Below are 20,026 nucleotides of genomic sequence, written 5' to 3' on the forward strand. Positions count from 1 at the left end.
CAGTCTGAATCCACCAGGTGGTCCTGGAAACTCTGTGGGGAAGTTCTACTCTGTTCTGTAGGGTCGCTATGAGTCGGCATCGACTCCATAGCAACGGAGTTGTTTTTTTTTTTTTAATGGTAATGCTTCTCCCCACCTCTTTTTCTAAACTGATATCAGGTGTGATGGAAGTGATGGTATTAGTTATTAAACTGATAGCATACAGACTCAAAATATATTAAAACCTTGCAGCACTAGCTACAGATGTGAGAACATTTCTAGAACAAAAGATAGCATTTGGTAAATCTAAAACAGATCACACTAGGAATTGTTTTTGTTCTCTATAATAATGTTAAATTGTGACTTTTAAAACTGTACATTCTGAAAATGGGTCAGAGAGGGAGTGAGAAAAAGAATTGTATGACATTTGTCTCTTCTCTACCTGGGCTCTCAGCAATTCCAACTCTGCAAAACTGGCTCAAGGTATGAAAAGTGGAGGCATGTATGTCCATGCATGAATGAATGAAAAAAGGGATCCTAAACGATAGGAGTCATTTTTCCTAACAAATTTGGCTTTCAGAAAACTCACCAAAACCCAGAAACATGGGGACATTGTACTTGGGAACTGAAAATGAAAACGTAGCTTTTCCCCCAAACACATATTATAGAAATATTGCTTTTTAGTGTTCCCAATTTGTCCCACACTTAACCTCAAGATTTTCCAAATAGCCAGTGCAAATGGTCTATCTTGTTCTCTGACATTTTCAGAGTTCTGTTCTTTAGAGGAAGCCTAGTGATTAAGAGCAAGGACTTTAGGGTCAGATGTGGATACTAGTCCTTCCTCTACCACTACCATGCCACTATTTCCTCATGTATGTAAAGATGGGTGATAATAGTACCTACCTTATAGAGATGTTGTGAAATTTAAATAATACATTAAAAATTCATAGTAGGCAAAGTTCTTAGTACAGCACCAGACACATAGAACGTAATCAGTAAATATTAATCACTACCAAGTTAATAATAAGCATAATATTGATAATAACAACTGATCAAAATTAGTTGTAACTTAATTTTAGCTTGGAGGTAGAAATGTGGGAACCAGAAAAAGGCAGAGCAATATAAGTCTACTTGAATGGTACTTTGATATTTCCCTAGTATATTTTTTCCCAGGTACTTTTATGAAAATAATTCTCACAGTATACCAAATACAAGTAGATGTGGCTAGGCTTAATTGAAATATTTGTAAACTGATAAAGACTCTTAACAGCTAGCAAATGTTAAAAAAATTGCAGGATTTGTGGGTGTGAAAGTATGCATGCGTGCATGCCTGTTTTAAGTCGGCTTTGGAATACAGGTATAGAAGTACACTTTATAACTATAACTCTATAAAAATTCTATTATAGTTTTTTTAAGATGATGAAATAGGGCATGCTATGGATTGAATTCTGTTTCCCCCACCAAAAAAAAAAAAAAAAAATGCTGAAGTCCTACTCCTGTACCTGTAAATATGACTCTGGAAATAAGATTTTCTTTTATTATGTTAATTAGGTCATATCAGAGTAGGGTGGGTCCTAAACCTAATCACTTCTAAGCCATGCCTTGTAAAAAGACCAGAATAGACACAGAAACACACACACAGCAGGAAGACAGATGCTGTGTGAAAAAAAAAAAATTTTTTTTTTCTGTGTGAAGATTGTCTACAATCAAGGGAATGCTAAGGATTGATGACAAACACCAGAAACTAGGATAGAGGCTCTCAGAAGGAATTGACACAATCAAGACCCTAACTGGACTTTTAGCCTCTAGAACTGTGAGAAAATAAATTTCACATCTTTAAAACTACTCACTTGTGGTATTTCTGTTACAGCAACACTAGTAAACTGAGACAGAGTAGTTGTTATTTCTTGAGATGTGGTTACCTTTTGAGGGGAATAAAGCCTAAAGAGATTGTTAAAATTAAATTTAAATTCCATTCATTAACACCCACAAGAATGGTTTTCAAATGAGATACAAATGAAAACCACCTCTGTAAATTCACTGTGATAAATGGACACTGTGCAATTTAAAAATACCATATTATCATGAATAGTTTTTAAATTTTATTTTAGCAACTCAGGGCTTTGAGTACTCATTGTTCTACACTATGCATTCTTTCCAGAGGAAACTTACAACGAGGTTTTTCAAAAGTTTTTAAAAAGTAAGTTTGCAATGAGATTTATACTTTCAAAGATTGTAAGTATTCTATATGTGTTATAAAACATTTTAGGGCTCCAGCAAAGAGGATTAGGGCAGAATGGGCCTGGAACCTTTTTAATGTGATGGAATGCCTGCCAAAAAAAAAAAAAAAATGTGGCTGAGTAGTTTAGCGGATGGACTAGAAATCCATTGGGGTTTCCCAGCGTAGGTTCGAATCTTGCTGACTATAGAATATTTGGAGTCCTGGTACTGCATTTCTTGTAGCCCTAGTGGCACAGTGGTTAAAGCAATTGACTACTAACTAAAAGGTAGGAGGTTTGAAACCACCAATGTTTCTGTAGGGTTGCTATGAGTCAGAATTGATCAGAAACCCTGGTGGTGTAGTGGTTAAGTGCTATATCTGCTAACCAAAAGTTTGGCAGTTCAAATCCACGAGGTGCTCTTTGGAAACTCTATGGGGCAGTTCTACTCTGTCTTATAGGGTCGCTATGAGTTGGAATCTACTCCACAGCAACGGGTTTGTTTTTGTTTCTTTGGTTTGGAATGCCCAAGAGGAGTAGAAATTTCTGATGGAGTCGCACAAAGAAGCTAGATCATTCTATTTCTGTTTTGGATATGGGTTTCCATTTAATAATTTCTCATTTTTTATTTGCCTGATTAAAAAAAAAAAAAGGAATTCTGCTAAAATCCTAAGCAATTGAAACGCTTAATGTAGAACTGCAGCAGCAACAAACACATTACTGTCAAAAAAAAAAAAAAGAAAAAAATACCACTCTAAGAGGCATCTTGAAAAGTGACTGGATAATCAGTGAGTTTGGTTCTGCCAGACTCCAGCAGCTAGGGTCATGCAAATATGGCCCTTTTACAGATAAAGCACTGCTGAGTTTCTCCACATGGTTGAGTTGGGGAATTTTTGGCATCATGGTGCTTAAAAGAAGGATGACCTAATAAAGGCACAAGGTCCAAATGCTTCAAAGCTCTTTGATCACAGCCGATGTGCTGGGCAAGGACCGAGTCACCTAACTGTTCCAGTTAGGTCTTTAAGTAGTGTCTTAATATCTGGAAAACCTTTACCAGCTTACCGATTCTGTTATTCCTGTTGTGACTCCTAGTATTGTTGAATGGCATTTGAAAGCAAATCGACAGACAGTGTATAATTCATTCATTATGTTGGCAGCAGTTCCTGGTGACCTTCAGTTAAGCCCCCACATGAAGTGTGGAATAGTATTTGAAAATCGGTAGAAAATACCCTTAAAGATATATAACTTACCACTCCCGAGATACTATCTGAGAGCCAGGGAATGGACTATGGATGGTGTGCCTCTTTAAATTGGGGGAGTAGAGTTAGGAGCAATCTCACATTATTATGTATTAAGAGCATCCTCTTGAATGACTAAGATCTCTTACAATAAAATATTTAGCTACATCCTATTCTCAATCTTCTCTTAGGAAGAATACAACATAGTATACTGACTGCATGCATATTGCATATAAATTCAAGCAATTAATTATTTATTGCAAATAAGCAATTTTTACTAACCCTAAACATAAACGGCAGACAATGGACAAAGAAAAGAAGGGCTTGAATCTTTATCCACTAACTCCAAAACTGGGTGCAAAAAATCACTAGAGGTTCTTAAGTGCCACTCTCAGAGATTTTTGAGATTCTACATTAAAAATAAACACCGAAGTGAATTTGATATAGATCATCACAGACACAACTTAAGAAACCTTGCTTTAGTGTATAAAAATGAAGCAAAATAAACAATGTATGTATAACATCTCAACTGTGAATGTGTTTATCCATACTTTTCAAATATAGGGTATTCAAAAATCATCATAGGATGGAATCCTTTAAGATAGGGCAGTCGGGCACACACACACACACACACAAACACATACACATTCTATTAACTGTGTCACCCATCATTCCTATTAATATCTCCTGGTTCTATTCATTGACTGTAGATGTATCTGTGGCCATATTCATTAATTAAATGACCATGGTGAGGTATATCTAAATGAATGACTGAATAACATATTTTCTTAGCCTATCTTTGCTTTCAAAGTCTCATAAAAGTCTCTAAAAGTAAAGTATGTAACACACTGATTTATAATTAAACATGGTCACGCAAAATGGGAAGCCCCAGGCTTGAATGGGGTTAATAATGCAATATGCCTATTACTTCAAGATAGTAGTAACACATCTGCTTTAATAGCATCACCTTGCTCTTTGATTTAAAACTGAAGTTGATCTGTTAGGAACTCTTGTTTTATAATGCTAGACTAAGTATTGCCTGTTTAATAGGGTGAGGACAAGAAACATTAAAGTTAAAGGCACAAATGGTGGCACAGACCTACTCAGTTGTTCTAAGAAGCTGGGGAATCTTTATTTATTCACTGGATTGTAGATTGTGTATGCCCTCCATTCTGTTTCCCCCTAACATTCATTCAGCAACGTTGCCAGTATTTCACAGCCAAAGTACCTTACTTACTTATCACTGAAGACTTTGATCTTCCTAACTAGAGTATCTGTGGCTGGTGCACGAGAAGGCAAGCCCTGTTAGGTCTATACAGATAGTAATTTCTGTGTGGACACCAGGCCTCCCACTGGGATTTGTGGATTTAATAAAAGATACAGGTATGGTTGGCTTGAGTGAGACAAGTAAGTTTTCTTTAGTATATGTTGAGGCTACTGCCAAATTTCTTCAGAGTTATATAAAGTTCTAAAAACTCCTCTTTTTTGTTAAATCAAAACTAATCATATCAAATTACGATGAAAAAATTTGGTGTGAAATTTATCTATAATGCTCCTTTTTCCTAGAATGCCTATTAGTTTCAGAATAGTGACCTGTATCTTAAAAAAAAGCATACCTTGATTCATTAATTTGTTTAAATTCTGTCCCATGTGCTCAGCAAAATCAAATAATCTAATGTGGAGCATATTTTCATGTTCCTCAACTGTTACTTTCAGTGGGCTATTGGGAAGAGTTGGAGGCTTTCTGTGGGTGGTTGAGGAAGAGTTACCATTCTAGATAGGAAAAATTCTTTGTGGGCAAATTCAGCTTATAAGGAAGTGATCACTGTTCCTCCTAGATATGCAAAATATAGAAAAATAAAAATAAATTTTCAAATCTACCCCAACTCTGGTGAGCAATGTTCAATAGTGAAAGGATAGGCTTGAAATATTGCTCCACTTGTTCAATTTGTGGGACATTTATGGTAATTTTTTTTTATTTCTTTACTGATTTCCATTCCGTAAGAAATGATAAAAATCTTAGCTATTCCTAAGTCCTTCAGGAATTATACCATCATCCTTTTCTTAATATACATTTCACATCTCGAGTTACAGATTTTTTTTTTAGAATGCATAATGTTTAAGAGAAAATGCATAAGAAGTCCTTTAATTTTGACAGGTTAAGTTATATTAAGTATAATATTATTTAATGATATTATTCATGAAATAAGATTATACTCATTAGATTGTACCATGTGGTAACATTATAAACATTATAAAGTTCGATTAATTATTGTGTAATATTTCTAATCTTTGCTGAAGGCCATAAAACTATAGAAAAGAGCCTGTTGTTGGATGTTTCTGCGTAAGAAAGTAAAATGCTTCTCAAAGGAGAAATGTATTATGCTTATTCTAAGAAATATGCGATATGGAAGGCTCAATAGCATGATTTTTAATAGAATGAGCTTTGGAGTCAAGCATTCAGGTTCACATCACAACCTTGCCACCATGTGAATTTGGGCAAATGTTTCCCTTTTGTAATCTTTGGTTTCCTCATGGAGCTGTGAAGTTAACTGAGATGAGGCATATAAACATCTTAACTGGATCCAGGCTATAAATTGTAAATATTAAATAAATATTGACCAGCATCACCCCACTTCTGCTTCTCTTCCCTCTTCCTCCTGCTCATTGTTGTATATGAATACAAGAAGTACTAGAGAAAAAAATACTGCAAAGTTTAATTTAAAATCATCCTGTCCTTCTTTATTTCTTATCTGGTTTAAGTTATTTGTGTTGTACAGATATTTTAACCTTTAAAAAAATTTTATTATGAAAAGAAAACTTATGTGGACCTGAGTCCCTTGAACCAATTCCTAATCATTGGAGGAGTCCTCAGTAACATTTTGGCCTTAATTTCACATTCAACTTTTTCTATGTAGGGCAGTCAAGTTGAAGGATGCCCCTGATAGGCCTTTGAGGAGGTCACTTAGTGAGAAGTGCTGAGGTTGTACAAACAGCTGGTATAGAACACTTCTTTTTTTCTCATCAAACAGTACACACATTGTTTTATGATATTGGTTAACAACTCCATGACATGTCAACATTCTCTCTTCTCAATGCTGGGTTCCCTATTACCAGCTGTCCTGTTCCCTCCTACTTTCCAGTCCCTGCCCCAGGGCTGGTGCACCCCTTTAGTCTTGTTTCGTTCCATGGGTCTGTTTAATCTTTGGCTGAAGGGTGAACCTCAGGAGCGGCCTCATTACTGAGCTTAAAGGGTGTCCAGGGGTCATACTCTCAGTTTCTCCAGTGGTATAGAAAACTTCTGCTGAAGTTTTAGGTTTTGCTCTACATGCTCAGTTTGAAAAATGAATTACAACTTTCATAGTTAACTTTGTAAAGCTAGAAACTTATTAATCCTGAGAAGGACTGATGAATTTTATTGAAAATGGATTCTCATACTAGCAGTCAAATAATATTCAGACTGTTTTCACCTTCCTTATTTAATTGAGAATGCATGAGGGAAGAAAGGGTGCGCCTATTGGAACTGGATCCATGAAAGGTTTATTACAAATAATGAAAATTGAGACCTGTGAGCTAAGCTTTGCATTTTTCCTTTGTGCCAGTTATTGCACTGCATGGCCTCAGGTAAAGAAGCATGTTGAATTCTATCTACTTGTTGGAAAAATGGTGAAAGAATAAGACAATAAGCTGCCAGTTCACAGGTGCAGCTATGAACATAACTGCAAGATGTACTTTAGTTAATGAAATGGGTAATAATACTCAAATATAAATAAATTATCGCTCCTATCTCAGAAACAGAAAACGAAGTATGAGTGAATCTTGCAAAGAAATAATATCCCAGTATGAGCAGAATGCATGGTATGAAATGAGTTTCAATAGAGCCTGAAACCTGGAAGGTGGTATGGGATAGTTGTATTTAAGCAGTACCTGTGAGAGGCAGTGTTGCCTCATGAACAAAGGCATGTTCTTTAGAGTCAAACGGACCTCGGTTCCTTTTCCTGTCTGCCTTGAATTAGTTGGGGCAAGTCACTTTTCCTCTCTAAGTCTTATATTTACCTCATTTGTAAAATGGGGTAAATAATAGTACTTATTTCATATGGTTATTATGAGGATGAAATGAAAATATGAAAGCACTTAGCACAATGTTTGGTACAGAAATTCTTATAATAAATAATATCATTTCCTTAGTAAAGGACTAAGAGAGATGATACGACTCAACTCAAGGTCTCTACTTATATTATGTATTAAAATGCTTATTGTAATTTTTCATTTCTTTGACCATTTTGTCTAATAGCAGCATATATGACATGATTTATAGTGTAAATGAAAAATGGAAATTTGATATTGACATGGGATTTGCTCATTAAAAGTGAAGGAAGTGATTAAGGAAATGGTAGGTTGGCAAACGTCTTACTGATTTGAACAAGTTAGCTGGAAAGCACCTTATAATACTTCTTGAGCAACTATACTGTTTGTGTAAAAAGTGTGTGGGTGATAAACTACAGTAAGAGGAATGCATATAAATGATGTGTTTGCGAGGTGAGTCAGTGCAGCTATTCACCCAACAGATTCACTTTTTGGATGAATACAGCCTAAGCTCGTGTCATATAATGGCATTTTTCACATATATATATATGCCTTTCAAGAATTACTAGGCATAGAACTTCTAGTTTTTTATGTGCTTAAGATACATTTCTTTGCCATATGTGGTGGTAGCATTGTTTTGCCTTTCCATTCTATTGCACTTTCTCTTAGTGACACAGGATTATAACCTAGACTAAGTCCCATGTTTGCTTCTCTAATTTTGTTCTCAGTGCTTTAGGCAGGTGCAGCATAAGACCATCAACCTCTTGGCCTTGGAAAAAATAAAAATATAATTTGCCTGGATGTATACTGAAATTATTTCCTGCAACTATTGAAATTTTAGTAAAGGCGGTTGTGGTCCCAAGTATTCTACAGATGTTGAATTCTCAGTATTTGGAGTTTCTGAGTGACTAACTGGGTTTGACCAATACAGAATTAAACAAAGCTCATAAACACTGTTAACAAACAATAAGACCAGTATTACTTAGGCATATGAACATGGTGATGAGGAAAGTATTCTGATTACATTAAGGCTACTATGAATTGTATCTCTGAATACACGTGTCTGCTCTTAACATTTATTTTTGAGTTTTTATTTTTTTCTTAACAAAGATAAACTGAAAATTAGTCGGCAGTATAATTTGAATGTCTTGGCCTTTGGGTATTATGAGACTGTTAAATATTACAGAACAAATTTTACTCCAGTGGAATGAATACTAAAGTATTTGCCTTTATTTCTTTACAGTTATTTTATTATTTTAACTCAGTACTTTTAGAAAAAAAAAAATTTGTAATAAGCCCAAATCAATCCTCTCTCCCACAGTGAAAACAAGGGCTGTTAAGTATTTGCTGTAGTCAAAACAATCCAACGTTATTGGTAAGTGTGAATCTTCAGCCTTTCTGAAGTCTGCGGCTTAGTTTATGGCACATTAGTGGGCCTGATCCCCAGGGAACGCATTCTCCCGTTCCCGAGTCCCTGGTTTGTACATATCAGGAAACACTGCCTCCTCTTTCCCGAGTCCCTGGTTTGTACATATCAGGAAACACTGCCTCCTCTCTCAATCCTCAGGGAATTAGATCCTCCGGGGTTTCAGGTCTCTGTACAGAGAAAGATTGCCTGTTGATGTTAAGCCTTTAATTGAGTCAGTGGGCCTTTAGGAGGGTTGATAGGCCTTTTTGATGCAGAAATGCAGTATGTTGATTTTTAAACTTCTCTGAACAGAGTAGCTGATTTTCTGTAGAATACTTCACCTTCTAGAAGTAAAGTTTGACATTACAATCTTTAGATTTTCATTTGTTTCCAAGGACTCTAAAACGTTGGAAAGACAAAATCTTCCCTAGAAAGAATCCTCAGAACAATGCAAATACATTTACAGGCATTTTGAAGTCTTTGTCCTTAGTATTTTAGGCTCGTTTTGCGTGTCAAAACTCCCTGGGTGGCACAAGCATTTTATGATAGGCTAGTATTAAGCTAAAGATGGGTAGTTCAAATCTACCTAATGGCTCTGCAGAAGCTTCCGTAAAGATTACAGCCAAGAAGACCCTATGGAGCAATTCTACTCTGTAACACATGGATGGGGTCGAGATGTGAGTCAAAATCAACTTGATTTTTTTTTTCTTTTTTAATTATTGTTTAGTGTGTCATTAGCCCAAAATAGGCTAACCAGGAAGGAGATGCCCAAGAAGTTGCCTTTTATCCATTGGTGGTACTTCAAGTGATTGGGGACTTTGTTCATAATTTTCTAGCAACCTGGAAAGTCCTTGACTAATTTACTCATCCCACTGTAGCAACTATTTCAGACCTTTGCCAAGTATCTGTTTATCAAAGTGCTAATGCTGTCAGACAAACATATGGATGAGTAGGTAGAACAACATGCAATCTTTTTCCCCAAGAATAGCTCTTGGTTGTGAAAAGTATTTGTCTTTAATTCAGGCATAACATTAGCAGTGCCTTAAATTAAGAAATACAGATTTTTATTTGCAAAACTCCATCTAGATGTAGTGTGGTGTCATGCAAAAAAACAGAATTTGGAAGGGTAAATCTAGAGTAGGAGTTCAAGAAAAATGGAACGGATGTTTAGTAATGACTTGCAAAGTGCCAGGTACTATGATTAGTGCTGTGCCCATGATGTCTCCTATACTTCAGAGGCAGAAGACATTAGCTCCTCCACGTACTAGTTCTCTGGCCATGGCAAGTCTCTAACCTCACAGAAGTGCATTCTTCAATCTTGAAAGAAAGATGATGGTCATCATACCTACTTCAGATTGTCAGGAGGAGCAAGTGACTGAATAGTATACTGTATAAAGTATAGCTCTAAATAAATACTCACAGTTATTATGTTAACTTATTTGTATCCTTACTTTCCAGTTACTATTATGTTAGGCAAAATTTGGAGAGCACATTTACAAAGAGAAATTGGCCAAAAATAAAAAACAGGGTTGTGAAATTAAGGAGATCTATGTCCTTGCCTGCCAACAGTTAATGAATTTGGCTGCTAACTGAAAGGTTGGAGGTTCCAGTCCACCCAGGGGCTCCTTGGGAGGAAGCCCTGGTGATTTATTTCTGAAAAATCAGCCACTAAAAACCCTGTGGAGCACAATTCTACTCTGACACCTTGTGTCACCATGGACTCGACTCCTCGGCAACTGATGGTGGTGGTGCTGGTCTTGCATGGCCTACAAAGGCTCACATGGTACCTTTGGAAATGGAAAAGCCAGGGAGAATAAGAAAGAAGGAAGGAGAGAAGGGCAGGGGGTTGCTATCAAGAGAATATACTCAGTGTTTTCCAGTAAGGTGTGTAAGTAAAGTATGGGTCCTGGGAGTGAACACTCTATATAAAGATGTCACTTGTAAGTGCTTAAAATATGTATAGGGAAACTGAATAATGAAGACTGTGGAGAGTCTATTTAGAATTCCTGGAAACACTAAAAACTTCCAGTAGATGAGGAATACTTGAATCTCTGTAGGTAAAGAATAGCAGCATTATTATCAAGATGTATTAAAAACAGGGCAAAGCTGTCGTTGTTATGACTCATAAAACAATGTAGTGGACTGTGTCCAAAAGATGAATTACAGGTTTGAAATATTTGGGTGTTAAATTCTTAACAAATCATTACTTCATTACTGCCTCTATTATTGAATGTCTGCTTTTGTTGTCAGGACACTTGATTATCTAGATAAACATTTCCTTATGTTTTGACATCAGTACATATCTTTTAGCTTTTTTTTTTTTTTTTGTAAAGATTATCTTTGGAAGACTGAAGAGGCAGACTTTTGTGGAGTGCTAGAGGGAATAGTATAGGGGTTCTACTCTAGGCCTTTCTAGTAAATAGTATGTAATTTGGGGTAAAAATGTTAAAGTTGTTGGGACTCAGTTTCTTTACCTGTAACATGAGCAGAGTAGACTAGCCATTAAAGTTGCCTTTCAATCCTAAAATTCTACTGTACGAAAGCATTCGCCCCTTCTTGATTCCTCTATGCTGAAGTTGTCTTACAGGCTTTTTATTAATGGCACCTTAAAAAACAAAAGCCTTCCCTTATCATGGCCTACAGAGGAATTAACATGGTAGCAAGCATGTATGTGCAAACTTGCCAATTATTCACATACAGTGGATGGTCAGGTATGCATATTTTATCTCTTCACAAAGATTTGAGATATTTGTATTCTTTCTTTGCTAATCCTGTAGTTAATGACCTCTAAATAGTATCTATTGAGATGTTCTTCCAACCCTTTCATCAAGTAAAAGCAAACGTTTTGATTTCTCACCGTTAACTTTTTCTCATCCTCCGGCACCCCCTACTTTAGATGGCTGGAGGGATAATTGTAATCATGTTCTATGGGTGACTTTCTAGGTGTCAGCTCGACCTTGCTTTATCAAAAGAGAGTGTGGGAAGAATTCATTGAGCTTTGTGCGGGACCTGTGTTTGGTGGCTACTCAGTGAAGATTTTCCAAATACTGGTTGCACAGCCACTATCAGAGAGCTTTTTCTTTGACAGTACTGACACGCTGTACTGTATAATAAAGTGTTTACCTATTTAGTTTCATGCATCAAGGAATGATACATAAGTAGCTAAGACCCCAGATACTGGTCTACCTCTTAGTGGGTTGCAAACATGTCCATTGTATCTCCAGGTTGGCTAGAGCCATATTATTTTAAGTTACTCTTTTTGAGCATCCTTCCTGAGGCTAGAAGTAGGGACTCATTTTTAGCATACTGTTAGTTTCCTGTTAATGACCTCCTTCAGGTTCACCAGCAGATTCTTCCCTCTGACCATCTTCAGGGGCTGCTAATTAAGTAATAGCATTTAAATTACAGAAATGTATGTGTGTGCGTTTTCTTAACTGAGATGACAAACCTTTCTGATCACCTTAGTTAGGTTGCAATAAATACCCCAAATACCACACTACATAGAAATATCACACCAGAGAAAAATTCACAGTGGGGAAAAAAAATAAAACAGAAAACCTATTTTGTGGCAAAAACAGTAGGTGTAAAAAGAATAAAGAAACAATAGAATACGGTTAATGAAAGCATAAGTTGATCACCTATTTCATAGTCCTTAAATTGCTTTTTTTAAATTGCTAGCCCACAAAACTGGTAACACCCTTTATTAAGCCATTAACAAAACAACCACCAAAGAAAAATCTCACCCACTCATCAGCATTCTAATGCAGCATGTTGCCTGTGACCAGCGACACCCTGAAGATATGGTCCTTTGAAGCTTGTCATGCCAGAAAGCTATGATTTCTGGCACAGCTACATGATTGGGGGAGACCACGGTGAAGTCTTCCAGGCATGCTTGCATGTCCATCACCTGGTATTGGTAGATGCTGATCAAATCACCAAACTCTGCGAGAGAACACAGGGCGTCTGGACTGCCTGCATTTCTAGGACTCAAGTGGGCACATTACTGATCTCTGTAATCCACAAAATATGTATGAGCTTTACTAAGGTTAGAGAGTGAATTGCTGTTTCTTTGATTGCAATTTTAAAATAGGCTGGCTAAGATTTAAGAATATGTATCTTTGGTTTGAAAAGTCTCCCCATCTTCCCGAAAAGGTATAAGGAAAACTGAAATCAATACTGCAATGCTACATTATACAGGAGTTTGAAATCGGGAGGTTGAATATCCACTTAAAGCCTTTTCTCTCGGTTAGGAACTTAGGAGGTACCTCAAAATAACAGATCTGTTCTGAGACCAAACTAGTACTTCTAATGAGTAGAAGAAAAACTAAATAAAATACCATTTCTTCTTTGTAATAAATCATTTTTGTTTTTTCTATAGATTGCATGTGGCATTCAAGGCAGAGCGAGCAAGCCTGCCAATATTGCAAGCTAATGCTTCAGCACCTTTCATTTTTCACTCTGAGCAGGAAACCTCTTCTTAAACTTGTTCATTTTACAGAGGGAAAATCGAAGCCAGTGGCATATTGTCAGAGCTGCTATATTGTCATCATTTACAAAGGTCACTGGAATTAATTGACTTCTTGCATTACATATTGTAAAGTGACTCATCTTTTGACACATTTATGGGAAAGTAGCAGGATCTAAATGGCTGGTTATTGTCTTTTGGTTTTGGCTCGTATTATAAACCAGGAAACCAATAATAACTCTGAAATCACAGTTGCGGAAACAAATAACAGTACAGTTTCAAAGAAGCAGATTGCATTAACTGTGTGGTCAGTCGAACTGAAGGAAGGGAGGAGAGAGCTGCAGAAGATGGAATGTAAATACCGGGTTTGCTTTTATGCCTTTGAAAGGCCCGTTAAACGGGATAGTGAATGTTTCCATGAACATCCTAAATTCTCTGTCTGAAAGCATATTCTAAGTAGCTGGCTTGCTTTTACAAGATTGGAAGTATAAATTAACCCACATTGTATCCCATGAATCATCACTACATAGATGCGCCTAGAGTTTACTGAGCGTAATTCTGTCTCAAAGGCATTGCTTCTAAAACTAAAGAGGAGAAATACAGGAGATGAGTAATATTTGTAGTACCAGTGCACACTGTTTTCTAGGTAGATGTTTTAAATCCAGACTTCTCTCCCTTTTATTTTTCTCATTACTCCCGTTCACTAAATTAGGAAGGTTCTACTCATATCTATAGCCTGCTTTCACCAAAATTTGAGGCACAGAAACAAGGACATATTGTTAAAAATGAATAAATTAGAGCTGAATTAAGCCATCCAGCTCAATAACAGCAAAGGGAATATAGCAGTTGGTTTGAACAAAGAGCCTTCTTAAGTAGGAAATGTACTTTAAAGCCATCCTGCTGTGATCCTGTTAATTACCAGAAGATTAGAACTCTTCTGGTTCACGGGATCCTTGTACCTAGTGTGTGTCAGTTCCATCTGCATTAGCAATCAGACATTCGCACTGTCCCTTCAGAACAGAGAGGGGATGTTATTAAAGGGAAGTCATTTACCCCAATCCTTAAGATGTAGCCTGGCAGAAATTCAATAGCTGTTTGCGATATGCTCATTCCACCACTCTGCTTAGTGGGTTTAGTTCCTGACATACAACAGCATTTGCCTTAATTCATCCACTGGGCAAAAGGGGAAAAAAATTTCCCATTTGTGGGAACTGGTTTCAAAACAGAGAATGATGTGTAGTTTGCTTTTCTTTACAAATGCTGTGAAGAAGGAGCATATCCCCCCCTCCTCTTTCCCTCCCACTGTCTCTTCTCTTTTCTCTCTGTCCTCCCCCCAACACTGCTTTTTCTCTCCCACTCACATCCTCTGATGAGCGTTCAAGCTAGTAAAATGCATGTTGGAGAATCCCACAGACACATCTAGGCATGCACAGAGCCAGAAGGCTTTTGCATTGAAATTTTCTTCTCAAAAGTAACATGTAGAAAAAAATGCTCTTAGAATTCACACAAGAAGAAAACATCAAAGGAAAATGTAGGCATAAAAAAAAAAAAAGGTATCAACTAAAGCAGAGACGGAGCACGTTTAAGTACATGCGTATGTTTTAAACTTACCTTGCCAAAGCAGTTTCTGTGATAGACCACCTCCCGTGGCTCTCTCTGCGTGCTGGATTCCTCAGTTCTTACTTGAGATAATCACATGGTTGGGTTCTTGCCCAGGTGTAAAGAGGTGCAGATGTGTGTGTGCGTGTGTGTGCAATAAAGTATACACAAATATATACTGTGGCTATGCACACACGCAATTTTATCTCTGTATTCTACAATGGAAAGGGAGGCAGGAGGCTGCAGCTAGGAGTCTTTCTTTTCCCGGAACTCTTTCTCTCAGCGGCAGGCTGAGGCTCTCAATCCGGTGAAGAGAGATCCTGCGAGCTGGCTTGATTTCTCCTTGTTTCCATGGTGGTTAGAGGTGCATCGCTCACCAGATCAGTTGTCACACTGACATGGTGCTGCCTGCTCAGCGGTCATTAATAACTGAACGCCCTCCACTCCCCAGAGAGGAGCCAATCGCTTCAGACTGCCAAGATGTAGCACTCGCAGCTGCTCCAGTCTGGTTGGCTGAAACAACCTGTCTGTTCTATGACACTGCTGCTTAGGATACAAATAAGTGAAACAGGCTTGCATATTTTCCTAGGTATCATTTTCTTTCCTTCCTCTCCCCTCCCTGCCTCCCCCCGCCCCAGGGATTGTTGGGAATATTGACAGGTTCTCCCATTTTTAGGTTATCACTCAGAGAAACTGTTTTCTCTCTGAAAATAGGGAGGGCATACTACTAATAAGGATTTCCCAAATATTGAAAACACCTGATAGAAACTCATAGCTTCTGACTCCCTCTCTGTGAAGTTCAGGACTGGCTGTATTGTTTTAAGAAGGGCAGCTTGATATGGTTTTGAGTGGCATTTGGTTATCTGTAAAAAAACAAAACCAAACCCATTGTCATTGAGTCGATTCCGACTCATAGCGACCCCTTAGGACAAAGTAGAACTGCCCCACAGAGTTTCCAAGGAGCAGCTGGTGGATTCAAACTGCTGACCTCTTGATCAGCAGCTGAGCTCTTAAGCACTGTACGGTCAGGGCTCCTGGTTCTCTGTGAAACTCTGTAGGTCCTATTTAATCTAGCATGTGTACTTGCTGTTCAGTGACACTTTAAAAATTTTTTTTTTAAGCGAGGACGTTTCTTTATTGACCAGATTTTTAAAATAAAGCATGTATTTGCCTCTCTGTAATTCACAACATTAGTATTTGCGGGGATATATTAAAAAATGTGTTTCCAGTTGCAGTCACTGTCTTCTTATGTGATGCGTTCACCTTCAGCCACGTAAAAATAGGTACATGTGAAGGAGAGTTTGTGTGGGGATTTGTGTGTGTGTATGTTTAGGATGTGTGCTCTACTCTGGGGCGGTATTTCAGCTGTAATAAATTGAAGTCTCAAAAATGATTACTTTTTATTCTTAGACCTATTCACTCTGAATGGATACATACCAGGAAAATATACTGTATAACCCAAATGTGTAAAACATGTTCTAGATTACCAGAAATTTGAAAGAAAAAAACACAGAAAGGTATGAGTGTATGTTTCTGAAGGAACACCTGTAAATAGACAGCAATTGCAAAAATACATATTTTACAACCTTAATTAGTATACTAGAGAAACATCTTGTTGAGAAGAATGGAACATGAGGATTAATTTATCAACAGGTCAAAAGCAGGCTAAATCCATGACTCCAGCCCTAGTTTTGAGAGACTGCCCTCTAGTGGAGTGAAAAGAAATGACATTTTCATGTTACTAGATTTGTGGCGGCGGGGGGGTGGGGGGGAGCTTCACCTCTAAATGCTTCTTAAGTGTTTATGGAAATAAAATAGTTTGTAGCTATTATAATTGTAATGCCAGGGAATTTAAAAATCAATAGCTTTGCTTCTGACCATGAAATATTTTCACTCTGTACTTTTCTTTAAAAAATCCCAAATATTTTCATGTTTTTGTTCCATGAAAATTTATTAAAATGGTTTCTAAGCACTTGTAAACAAGTTCAAGATAAAAGCGGCTCCTCACCTAACCTAATTGCACTAATTTCAGAATGTTATTGTGAAGTTTTATTCTTTTCCAGTCACTAGTCAGTTCTGTAAATGTGGGGGATTTCTGATTGAGGGTTGCGGATGTTCTGCTGAAATGTGTCTACATGTAAATTATTATACTGGTGATAATAGTAGTCTTCATCCTTCTTTCTCCCCAATTTTAGTCTGTCCAGCTCTCATTTGCTGCGTATGCCAAATTATTACAACATTTTGTGGGATTTATTTTCACACATGAAAGAATTATATTAAAATTGTAATGTGGGATTTATTTTCACATATGAAAGAATTATATTAAAGTTGTGATAATGATTTTAAAAAAGGAATTTTTGTTTTATACCTTAAGCTCCTTAAATGTTGCCTTTTGCTTGATTGATGTTGACTGTATAATTGACAAACCAGTAATCAAACCAATTATAATAATGTTTAATGAAGGCACGTTGTGAGAATCAAATGGAAAAATGATTAAATTACTTCTTGCTTTATAAATTAAACTAACAATTATACCTAGTGTTGAAATTTCAACCTCTTTTAGAAATCGAAGAAAAATCTGTTAAGTTTTAATTTAGTTAGAATTGAGGAATATGTTACATTATTTCATACGAAGCTGCTTTAAATTATTAGGTTTTTTTTTTTTTTTGGTCAGGTGGGGGATGGGTGAGAGTTCTCTTCCTACAATTGCCTTTTTAATTTAGTAACATGGTAAATTAAAAAGATTTCGTACTAATTGGCATGGATTGAATTGTGCTCCCCAAAAATACGAGGTTCAATTTGGCTAGGTCATGATCCCCAGTATTGTGTGATTGTCTACCACTCTGTCATCTGACGTGGTTTTCCTATGTATTGTAAATACTACCTCTATGATGTTAAATGGAAACCCTGGTGACATAGTGGGTAAGTGCTACGACTTCTAGCCTAAAGGTCAGCAGTTCAAATCCACCAGACGCTCCTTAGAAACTCCATGGGGCAGTTCTACTCTGTCCTATAGGGTTGCTATGGGTATGATGTTAATGAAATGGGATTGGTGGCGGTTATGTTAATGAAGCAGGACTCAATCTACAAGATTAGATTGTGTTTTAAGCCAATCTCTTTTGAGATATAAAAGAGAGAAGTGAGCAGAGAAATGGGGGCGGGGGGACCTTATACCACCAAGAAAGTTGCACCGGGAGCAGAGTACATCCTTTGGACCTGGGGTTCTGCACAGAGAAGCTCCTAGTCCAGGGGAAGATTGATGAAAAGGACCTTCTCCAGAGCCAACAGAGAGAGAAAGCCTTTCCCTGGAGCTGATGCACTGAGTTTGGATTTCTAGCCTACTAAACTGTGAGAGAAGAAACTTTTGTTTGATAAAGCCATCCACCTGTGGTATTTCTGTTATAGCAGCACTAGATAACTAAGACACTAATTTTTATAAACTTAATATGGAGCGTTAAAAGTGAGATCTCAGTGTGTTGAGGGAGAAAATAACTCTGGCTTTGGATGACAATGGTGAGGTTTTTTTTTTTTTTTTTTTTTTTTTGCAGTAATTACCTTCTTGCTGTAAGAACATCTGCAGCTTAGTAGACTTAGCATGTATTTTAGGTGAGTTTTCACTCATGAGTCAGGTCAGTTATTCACTGGAAATGTGAAAGGTAGCTGTTCTAAAAGATACTTTAAAAAGCTATTTAAGTACCGTACAAAAGCATTATGATGTGATGGTGTAATGGGCTTTTGAGTTAGTACAGTTGTGTGTGGTCATCATATGAGAACCCTGGAATCTTAGCGTGCTAATGCCCTAGATCCTATGGGGTCAATTGACTTGTCCAAGTGCAAACAATTGATCTAAGAGAGCCAGGACTAGAACCCCCTAGATCTTCCAAAATTTCTCTACCGTATCATCTACTGGATGATTGATAGATCTCTGCTCTTCTTAAGAATCCTCCTTTTTTGCCTAAGTCTTTCCCTTTTGTCCTTCCCTCCCTTTCTTTTTAGAATGCACTTTCTCTTTTAGAAAATCCACTAAAATGTCAAAGAACTTTTACATTGTAAATCCACTGTATTACATGGATTCGCATGTCGGCTCTCTTATAGTAAATGTCTGCAGGGTTTTCTGAATGTGTATTCAAGTTCCAGTGAAAATGTATTGAAATGATTTTAAAACAGGAATGATTAATTACAACCTTTAAATTCTTTTTTAAATTCTGTTGAGAAGAATTCTGCCTTCATTATCAAATAAGAAGATATTGGGGTACAATACATATTTATTCATTGATTTAATAATCGAAATTATTAATTTTTGACTGGTGTATTGTTATTCTAGGAAATCCTGTGCTTTGTTTGCCTCTGTGCTTTCGTTAGAGAGGCAGCCTGGCGCGGCAGGCCACAGTGCAGGTTCTGGGTCCAGAGTGCCTGGGTGAGAATGCTGACCACATCCTACCTCTGTGACCCTGAGGAAGTTACCTGGGATCTCTACATCTCAGTGTCTTCCTAGGATTGTCATGGAGATTACAGTAGTGAACCAGTGTGTATAAAGACTTAGAAAAGTGCATAGCTCATAGTAAGCATGAATGACTGATGAATGTTTTGCATCGTCATGATTGCCGTTGTCATTATCTTGGTCATCATCATCAGCATCGTATCATCATTCATCATTTTACTCCAGCTTTCCCTTTATTTGAAATGCCCTTTTTAACTTTCATTCCAAGTTCCTGACTCTCAAAAATCTAACTATTCTTAAATAGGTCAGTTTAGTTCAAATACTGCATCCCCTGTGGAATCTTCTCAACCCTCTAACAAAATATGATCTCTCATTTGACCCATACAGCATTCTTTATCCCTTTTATCACCTTTTTTTTTTTATTGTAATTGTTTATACAGTTTGACCTGGCTCCCCTTTTAGCTTTTAGGATTCTCCAGGAGGAGGATCTATGTCTTCATTTTTAAGCTCCATAGTGTAGAAAAACATGGAGAACACAGCTTTTGCTGAGCACTAACATATGTCTGTATGTGCTTTAAAAGTTATTTAATC

The 20,026-nt window shown here is 37.1% G+C and overlaps 1 protein-coding gene across 1 annotated transcript in view; it reads right to left on the reverse strand.

The window, feature by feature from the left end:
• The window catches only part of LRRN3 (leucine rich repeat neuronal 3), a 40,363-nt gene extending 24,987 nt beyond the window's left edge, over positions 1-15,376 (reverse strand). The window contains exon 1 of the mRNA XM_049894788.1: positions 15,007-15,376. The gene's annotated coding sequence lies outside the window, so the exon portion shown is untranslated. The remainder of the gene's footprint in view (positions 1-15,006) is intronic.
• Between the last annotated feature and the right edge of the window lie 4,650 nt (positions 15,377-20,026).

The sequence above is a fragment of the Elephas maximus genome, chromosome 8, assembly GCF_024166365.1.
Source record: "Elephas maximus indicus isolate mEleMax1 chromosome 8, mEleMax1 primary haplotype, whole genome shotgun sequence".
In the NCBI taxonomy this organism is placed as follows: domain Eukaryota; kingdom Metazoa; phylum Chordata; class Mammalia; order Proboscidea; family Elephantidae; genus Elephas; species Elephas maximus.